Source organism: Cornus florida, unplaced genomic scaffold (assembly GCF_030987335.1).
Source record: "Cornus florida cultivar Cherokee Brave unplaced genomic scaffold, ASM3098733v1 CherokeeBrave_3.0.0_Hap2_Chr11, whole genome shotgun sequence".
NCBI classification, from domain to species: Eukaryota; Viridiplantae; Streptophyta; class Magnoliopsida; order Cornales; family Cornaceae; genus Cornus; species Cornus florida.
In genome coordinates, this window is record NW_026775581.1 from 43,463,215 (window position 1) to 43,472,554 (window position 9,340).

At 31.1% G+C, this 9,340-nt stretch overlaps 1 protein-coding gene and 1 long non-coding RNA gene across 2 annotated transcripts in view; one reads left to right on the forward strand and one right to left on the reverse strand.

Annotated features, from left to right (window-relative positions):
* Nucleotides 1-318, reverse strand: part of LOC132286401 (phospholipid-transporting ATPase 2) — a 45,027-nt gene extending 44,709 nt beyond the window's left edge. Inside the window, exon 1 of the mRNA XM_059788733.1 lies at nucleotides 204-318. The gene's annotated coding sequence lies outside the window, so the exon portion shown is untranslated. The remainder of the gene's footprint in view (nucleotides 1-203) is intronic.
* Nucleotides 319-2,439: 2,121 nt separating this feature from the next.
* Nucleotides 2,440-4,978, forward strand: LOC132284901 (uncharacterized). Its single transcript, XR_009472391.1, has 3 exons — nucleotides 2,440-2,561; nucleotides 2,963-3,085; nucleotides 4,375-4,978. It is a non-coding gene; the product is annotated as an uncharacterized LOC132284901 (long non-coding RNA).
* The last annotated feature ends 4,362 nt before the right edge of the window (nucleotides 4,979-9,340 follow it).

The following is a 9,340-nucleotide window of genomic DNA, read 5'->3' on the forward strand; positions in this document are numbered from 1 at the left end:
AGTTCGCATTGGTGTGAATCGTAGTACCGATTATCAAAACCGATTAAATCTAATAGTAGTTTGGTTCAATCGATGAACGAAATCGATAGCAATTTCCTGATTTTCGACTAAACTGTATCATAATAGCAACGTAAATTAAAATCATATAAAATCTTTTCAAGATTAAATACTTCAATAAATTCCAAGATGGTCATAGATCATACCTCTCTTCTTCCTCTTCCTCTTCCTCTTCCTCTTCCTCTCCTCTCCTCTGTTTGAAATCTAATATTTTCAGTGTGTAATGAACCGTGTAAGGGGTTAATTTCTCTGACCCAAAAAAAAATCCGGGTTATAGCTTATAGACCCATTTTATTTAAATTGTCAAATTACACTTAATCTCCTTTACTACGTAATACATGCGCGCGTTTGGAATACATGCACGCGTTTGGAGCGATGTTTTAAACGTTTTGTGTTATTATACTGTTATGAATTTAGATCATGAATAATTATCATAACAAAAAATAATAATTTTTTGATCTTTTAATTTTAGATAATTGTTTACGACGTGTTTTAGCATTATATAAAATAAATAAAAATGTCATACCAATATTTTTTTTTTTTTTTTTTTTGTCAAAATCGACAATACAGTAACCCAAAAACAAAAAGCATTTCAAACGGGCCTAAGATTTTTATGTGCTTACACATTGCTACTTGGATGCATAAGCTCTGTTTATATTAATTAAATTTAAGTTTCTCTCAATTTAAAATTAATTTTAATGTCATTCAATACTAGTTTGCAACTTTTTCTTTTAGGCTTCGTTTGGTTAGATGGAATCAACTAGAAAAAAAAAGGAAAAAGAAAAATTTTAAATTTTTTTATAATTTGGATAGATGAAAAAAGAATCGTAATAAAAAAAATACTTTCCCACATTAGGCTACTTTCTTCCAAAACTTTTTTGACACGAAACACGGGAAAATAATATTTTTTCGTGAAAATTGCTTCTTTTTATTTGAAATTCTTATTTTATCCAATAACTAAACCATGTAAAATAATTAATTTCTTTATTTTCTAACTTAGTTTCTTTTCTACTAGAGGCAAGTTTTTTAACAATTTATATTTTAGTGAACTCTAGAAGTCAACTTCTCTCTAAACATGTTCTCTTGCAATACTATTTGGACGATTTGTTTTTTTTTTTTTTTTTGTTCTAAATATATACATTGTATCATATATATTATACACCTCTATTATATAGATAAAGAATAAAATATATATATTTTTCTCTTTTTGTCTTCTTGGTTGAAAGTCCATGAGCCCAAATTTTTTTTTTTTTTTTAAGCTTCGTTATTTCTCTCAAATGAATAGATGGTTCTGCTTTTATAGTTCTACCTAAGAGGTCTTGAAATATTGTTTTAATTTAAACAATATAAATAATTATATTATAAAAATTTAATAATTCATCATTTTATTAAAACTTTGAATAAAATAAATATCATCAAACACAAATTTATTTATTTTTTTAGTAGTTGAAATCATAAGGGTAATTTTGGTATGCACAATCACTTTCTTTTCATTTTCATGTTATCCAAACTAACAAACTAATATTTTCATACAATTTTCTTGAATAAATTTTCAGGCTAACTAAATGTTTCATAGAAAATAACTTTTCTTTTTATTTACTTCACTTTTCTTTCATTTTCCATTTCTTTTCTTTTTTCGCTTATTTCTATCTAACTAAACGGAGCCTTAGGTTCTTCCCTATTACATAGTTCGATATGTATCGTCCTGATGCAAGAATTTTTATATCCTATTTGAAATAGAAAAACTTATATATTAATTAATTCCATTGTAGACCATACTCATGATCAATTTAATGGAATTATATGGTTCTTTATTGTCCAATTTCAATGCGATTTAAGATTTTATGAATAAGTAAAAAATATATTTACGTTAACTTCAATTTTTTTTCTAAATTTCCACTTAATTGTTAATGTCCAATTCAATTTCAAACCTTTCACTCATTAAAAAATATATATATATTTGTTATTAACCACATTGATTTTTCAAATAATACATCAACAATGATACTATTAAACCACCCTATTCAATATTTAATTTTAAAGTAAGAATGACAATTATAGTCTTGAACCACACATTTCGCATTTTCTAAACTTTATATCAAATTTTCTAATTTTATTCGTAGTGTTTTAATTAATGCATGTTGTAAAACATTTCAATAAAAATGGTGAAAACATGTTTGGTTGGTTCTGTTTTGTTTTGCATAGTTATAAATATTTCAATAAAAAGACTCAAAAACTGAAATACCAAAATGATGTTTTAACTTGTTTCAGCACTGTTCCCCATAATATTCACCGTAGCGGAGGAAACACCCTGCCCAACTTAAAACATACTTGCCCTAAGTATATAAACAAAGCTTATAACATTTTTGTTCATTTTGGACAACTACGATTCAAAGGCGATATCAGATTTCACCACCACCGATTGAAGTTAAGCCTTGCTGGTTTTGCTCAAATACAACACCTGTTGAAGCTATTGTGTTACTTTTCTTCGACCAACAGTCCAGGTTTGAGCCATTTTCGTTTCAGTTCCCGGAATATGTTTAAATCAGATGACGTTTCTTTGAGTTTTGTAGTTGAAAGTCCACATATGGAGCTCAATGTTGTTTGATTTGAGCTTGATTTTAAACTATGCTGATTTCTTTTGAAAACCATAATTTTCTCTTTCAATTTTTTTTGGAAAACGACGAGATTTTTTTTTTTTTTTGAGACAATGAAGCCTAATAAGTTTTTCTCATGATATAAAAAGGGTTTAACATTTTTTGGTAGACAATATAAAGTTAATTCTTTCTGATTTTTTGTTAATTTTTTTTTTTTTTTTTTTAATAAGTAAAACTGGAATCCATTAAAACACTGATTTATTGTTAATTACAAGGAGCTCAACTCATTGGCTTTTAAACAATAGCAGATCTTTCACTCTCAGAAGATCTCAACCATCATCGATCTACTCTCTCTGTTTTGCGCTTCTTCTTTTGGGATCACGATCGACTAAATTTCTCATTCACGGTTGACTGAATCTCTCTCTGTTCAGGTAAAGCTATGTATTTTCTGTCTAAGATTTATTTGTTATCAACTGATTTGCGCTTCTTCCTTTTATTTTATTTTTTTATAGAGATATTACTTGCATTTATCACTGGGGTGTATACTCTTGCTGTGATTATGGTATATGATACTGATTATCAATTAGTAACAGACAAGTGGCCTAGCGGTATCAAGTTTTTACTTTCCAAAATGAGGTCAGAGGTTCGAATCTTAGTGGAGACACATGTGTGTGTCAGTACCAATTAGGGAACTGATTGTCAATTATGAAATGAATGTTGCTTAACGCAGCTTAGATGAGACAAAGTTGTCGTACACAATATAAAATGGGAATAAATGTTGTTTAAGGCAGTTTAGATGAGATTAAGTTTTTATACGGAATATGAAGTTAAATCATCTACTTCCAACCTTCTAGATGTTGATATTTAGGTCTGTGTCCCTAAAATAAACACGCGCGCGCATATATATATAATAAGAAAGTATCAGCATTATCAAATGCTTTAGAGACTTTTCCCACCACAAACAGTTTGTCACAACTAGAATACTCCCTCCGTTCTATATTAATTGTCCGTATAAAAAATTTTGACTCATAATTTTTGTGAATCAAAGTTACCGAAATAGACATCTAATACGGAGTATAGGTAATATATAAGTATAAAAATTGAATATGACTAAAAATGATCTCAAAAGATTCAAAAATAAAAGGTAGTAGTGAGTTCAAATTTTTGCAATAGACAACTATTATGGGACGGAGATAGTAATTCATTGTAGAATAGTCATTGATGACTTTGTGTGATACTCCCCAATTTCGGAGACATGAGTTGATCGGGCCATTACACTTTGCAATTGTTGAAACTTATGGTAGTGAATCATGCCCATGTTCTCAGTTCCATTTCATTTTCCTTTATTTCTTTGTACAATGAAACCTCTAGAATATTGAAAGAATGCAACTAATATGTATGCTAAATGTCCATATCCAGTCAATTGCAACATTGTACTTGCAAAAACTAAAAGAAGTGGGAAATGGATAGTACCTTTGTCCATGTCTTGTCAATTAAACTTTACATTTGAATGATCCAATCAACTGCTTGTGCATTTGATGTTATGAAGCCTATAATTTTGTTTAAGAGACCTTTGACTTCTTGGTGTGTGTTGCATTGAGTTGCTTTTTAGTAATAGGCCATTGTAAAAAATGGCTAAAGGGGCAGTAGTTTTTTTTTTTAAGGTAAGTTAGATTGGAATTGATTTTTCAGTACAACTCAATTTGACAGTATCTTGCAGGTTTTCAGTGCAACTCATGTTTTATTCAAACCTTTTTTGTGGTTTGAGTAACTACAAGGAAAGTCTTCATATATAATTGCAGTGGAGCATTTTGCAACTAGGCATGCTTGTGCATTTTTAGGCATTTTGTTCTTCTTTTATTTTTTTTTTAAATGAATGTATAGTTTAAATGCATGTAACAATGAACTTATGATATCTCTATTTTAGAACAGTTGATGTAATTTATATAATTATCTCTTATTTGAATATGAGGATACAAGGATATTGGATTCAATTTCTTTTAGACATAAATTTTGTATTTGTATGGTGGCCATGAATGAATGAAAATTGTTTTGTAGTTTTCACAACCAATTAGATTTATGAATTTTTGTTCTCTGAAAATTGTTTTGTAGTTTTTCCAACCAAGCAGATTTTTAGACTCAAAAATCTGAAAACTATTTTCTGTTCTGATTCTCTAAAAATTATTCTCATAGTTACATTTCAAGCAAGGCCTAAGATTTGTATGTTCTTACACATTGCTATTTGGATGCGTAAGCTCTATTTATATTAATTACAATTTAAAATTAATTTTAATGTCATCCAATACTAGTTTGCAACTTTTTCTTTTAGGTTCTTCCCTGTTACATATTTCTATATATATATATCTTTCTGATGTAACAATGTTTATATCCTATTTGAAATAATCTTTCTCATGTAAGAATGTTTATCTCCGATGTGAAATAATTCTCCCTCCGGCCCTTTTATTACTTAAAGGGCTTACCATCTTTGATCTTGCTTAAAATTCAATACCACCTACCAGCTCTATCCAAATAATAAGTGTATAGTTTTTGACTAACTTATTTACCATGCTTGTCTGAAATAGAAAAACTTATGTATTAATTAATTCCATTCTAGACCATCCTCATGATCAATTTAATGGTGTTATATGGTTCTTTATTGTCGAATTTCAATGGGATTTAAAATTTTATGAATAGGTAAAATTTTTACTTACGTTAACTTCAATTTTTTACTAAATTTCCACTTAAGTGTTAATGTCCAATTCAATTTCAAACCTTTCACTTGTAAAAAAAAAGTTATTAACCACATTATTTTTCAAATAAATATCGACAATGATACTATTAAACCACATTATTCAATATTTAATTTTAAAGTAAGAATGACAATTATAGTCTTGAACAACATATTTCACAGTTTCTAAACTTTACATCAAATTTTCTAACTTTATTCTAAGTGTTTTAGAAAAAAAATAAAATAACGTGTAAATAATTTTTTAAACCATATCTAAAATTGTACTATTATATATAAATAATAATTTATTAATATATTTTGAAAATTTTAAAACAAAAAAACAAAAAACTCTGTACTAAACATGTTTCTTATTTTTATTTGACAACTGTCGGACCCTGCCAAACATGTTTTGTTTTCAAATATCTTGAAATAAAAGAATTTGCCAAACATGTTATGCATGTTTCTACTTTCGGAATTCCTACTGCAAATTTGCATTGCCAAACATGTTTTTGTTTTCAACTCAGAACACTCTAGAACAAAACACTTGTTTTGTTTCGGAATAAAACAAAACACAACGCGTACCAAATAGGGCCTTAGGGTTATATGTTATACGGTAATTTACAGTTACCTTCCCTATAGATAGGTTAAACTATGCCTCCATACCATCTAGTTTGGATAATTTCACTTACCTCTCTTAATTTTAAAAATTTAAAACAAATACACCCCTCCAGTCAGCCTCCAGCACAGTCAACACTGACATCATCGCTATCTCAAAATGACAATACTACTCCTAAAATGTATGTGAAGACATTTATGTCCTCCTTAAAGAACTCATATCCCATATATAGAGAGAGAGAGAGAGAGCTCCTTCCATCATGTTCAAGGTCCAGCACTCCATCTTCAAGCTCTGCCATCACGTTCAAGGTCAATCACTCTTGAAAACGTAGGCTAAGGTGTTGGCGATGAAGATATGGTAGTTGTTGCAGAAATCGACTTGAGAGATGATAATCATAACGTCGATGACGAACTATCTGATGGGTTTGCAGACGGCGAATTGTCTGATGGCTAGGGTTGTAGACAGTGAATTGTCTTGAAGATGGCAAAGCTAAGGTCGCCGAAGGAGACATTTTGGTGAAACCGTGGTGGGATTCGAATCGGCAACGAGTGTGGACGTGTAGCCGTGGTTTTCTCAAATTACATGATCTTCTCCTCTAATATGTGTGTGTGTATCTGGGTGTACGTCACTGTGTGTTTAAGAAAGAAAATTGATGGGGTTCTGATTAAGGGATATAGTGGATTCTGATTTCCTATCAAATTCTGTGTATACACACACACACATTGTGGAAAGCCCCAAATTGACCCAAGAAAGAACTAAGAATGTATCCATTGCTTTGAGCTCCAATTGGCCGATAACGACCTAGAACACGACGCAGAGTGAAACCCACCACCACAATCTTTGCACCGTCACCGCAACCACCATTAACACCGCCAAATGAAGGAACACAAAGAACCAAATTTCTCTACATTTTTAACCAGTCATGGTGGGGAAATAATCGATATTGGATTTTGGGTTTGTCAAATTTTGGGTTTTTGTAAGTGGGTTTTGATTTGTTATCGATTTCAACTATAAATAAACTTTTTTTCTCAACTGGGTCAGCTTTGGGATCTTGAGTATTCACAATAAAATTATTTGTGTAAAAGAATTGATGAGGAAGACGAAGATTCCTAACTTTCTCTCGCTACATTTTCTACTTTTTCTCTCTTGCTTTGTTAACCCTCTAATTGAATCATATTTTATATTACTAAACGTGCCATAGGCATAAAAGTAAATTTACAGTCAATATTTTTTGGACTAAATATGCATTAAAATAATGAGGATAGAAGAGTAATTTCATTACTCAGATCACCGGCTATGAAAGTCGGCCACTTACAGGGGGAGGTAAGCAAAATTATTCAAACTAAAGGGGATGCGGTCATAAGTTGACCTATCTGCAAGGGAGATAGATGTAATTATCCCTATGTTATAATATGTATATATATATATATATATACTCCTATATATTTATAAAAATAAATAAAAATGTATATAACGGGCCGGGTCGGGGCTTTATCAGAACCTGTCCGCCTTGTGAGCCGTGATGGGTTACAATATTTTACCTGTACCCACCCTTATGATATAAAAATAGTTTACATACCTGCATTTAATGGGGCAGAACGGGGCGGGCCCCGACGAGCGGGACAAATTGCCATCCCTAAAAAGGATCACTTGAAGACACGTGAGACTAAATCTAGCCTGTTACTTTTTCTTGTAGTCATTGTGCATAAGACAACTAACTAATAACTATAAATTTATTACCACCAACAAATAATTGTGCGTCTGTGCATTGTGCATAAGACAACTAACTACTAACTATAAATTTATCACCACCAGCAAATAATTGTGCGCCTGTACAGTGTGCATAAGACAATTAACTAATAACTATAAATCTATCACCACCAATAAATAATTGTACGTCTGTGCAGTGTGCTTAAGACAACTAACTAAAAACTATAAATTTTTATCACCACCAATAAATAATTGTGCGTCTGTGCAATTTGCATAAGACAACTAACTAATAACTATAAACCTATCACCACCAATAAATAATTGTGTGCATGTGCAGAGTGCATAAAACAGCTAACTAATAATAATAAATCTATCAATTAAAGAGTTCGAAATTTTCACAAGCACAAAATAAAAAATGAAGAGAACAGTTTACTAGCATGTAGAGAACAGAAAACTGCAGCTTCTTTTACATTCATTGTTTATATAGATACTAAAATTTGATGATTACAGATGACAAAAGTACGTGGAGATGAGGTGACTATATATATTATAGGAGGCTGAAGTTGTAGTACTGAAGAAGTAGTGGGACTTTTAGGTTATATGTGGCATCCACTATCATATATAGTTTTGTCTCTCACTCTTTTTATCAACTACACTACACCGACTTTGTGTGCGTTTTTTTGGGGAGCCAATTACCCCTTTCTTGATTTCAGGATGAGGAATTAACTTTAGTAGCCATGATTGATTGATCATTGCCACAGAAGACCTGTGCAAATTAATAGAAAATTCATCAACTGTTTTTTTGTTAAAGCCTGCTCTTGATTTCCATGTGTTTGTACATTCTGATTGCAAGTGCTTTGACAGTATTATTAACTGAAATTCTAGCTGAGCCAACTTCAAATAACTTCAATAATGGTGGTATGTGTCTTCATATAAAAATAAAATATAAAAAACCCTAATTTGGCACTTTTAAGTATGAGCATAATTTAGAGATCGAAAAAGTTAATTATTATATCAACGGCTCAACCCACTAGAAGGGATCCGTAGGATTGAATGTGAAAATGCAAAAAAATATGAGGAAAAGGGGTATGGTTGCTGCTGTTGTGAGATTGGAGTGGAATTAGGGAGAGTAAAAAAAAAAAAGTACCTGGAATAGATTATGCGCTCGATCGCCATGAAAGACACGTGTAGAAAGGCACACATCTATTAAAATACTAAGAGAACCATAATATACATTCATTCAGCTTTTGATAGCCATCAACACAGACACACAAAAAACCCTAGTTTGGAAGCTACTTTTCACTGTTGGAACAAAGGTAAAGGCCCGAATCAAACGAACCAAAATTAGAACAAATCAAATGATGAGATGAACGAAAGAAAGAAACATATATAAAAGATGGATTCATGCAAAAGGAGAGAGGAGAGAGAGAGAGAGGATGAAAATACCTTGTCACTTGAGGCGATAGCGGAGGCTGTGCCCTGCGGAGTGTCGAAGCAGATTGCGTCGTCTGAAACTTGCCCCAACTTAAATTTTTTATTTATTTTTTACATCCCCTATGGGCCTCAAAATTTGAAGCCTCTAAAATTTTAGGCCCAAGGCGACCAAGACTTGTCCTAACTTAATTTTTTTTT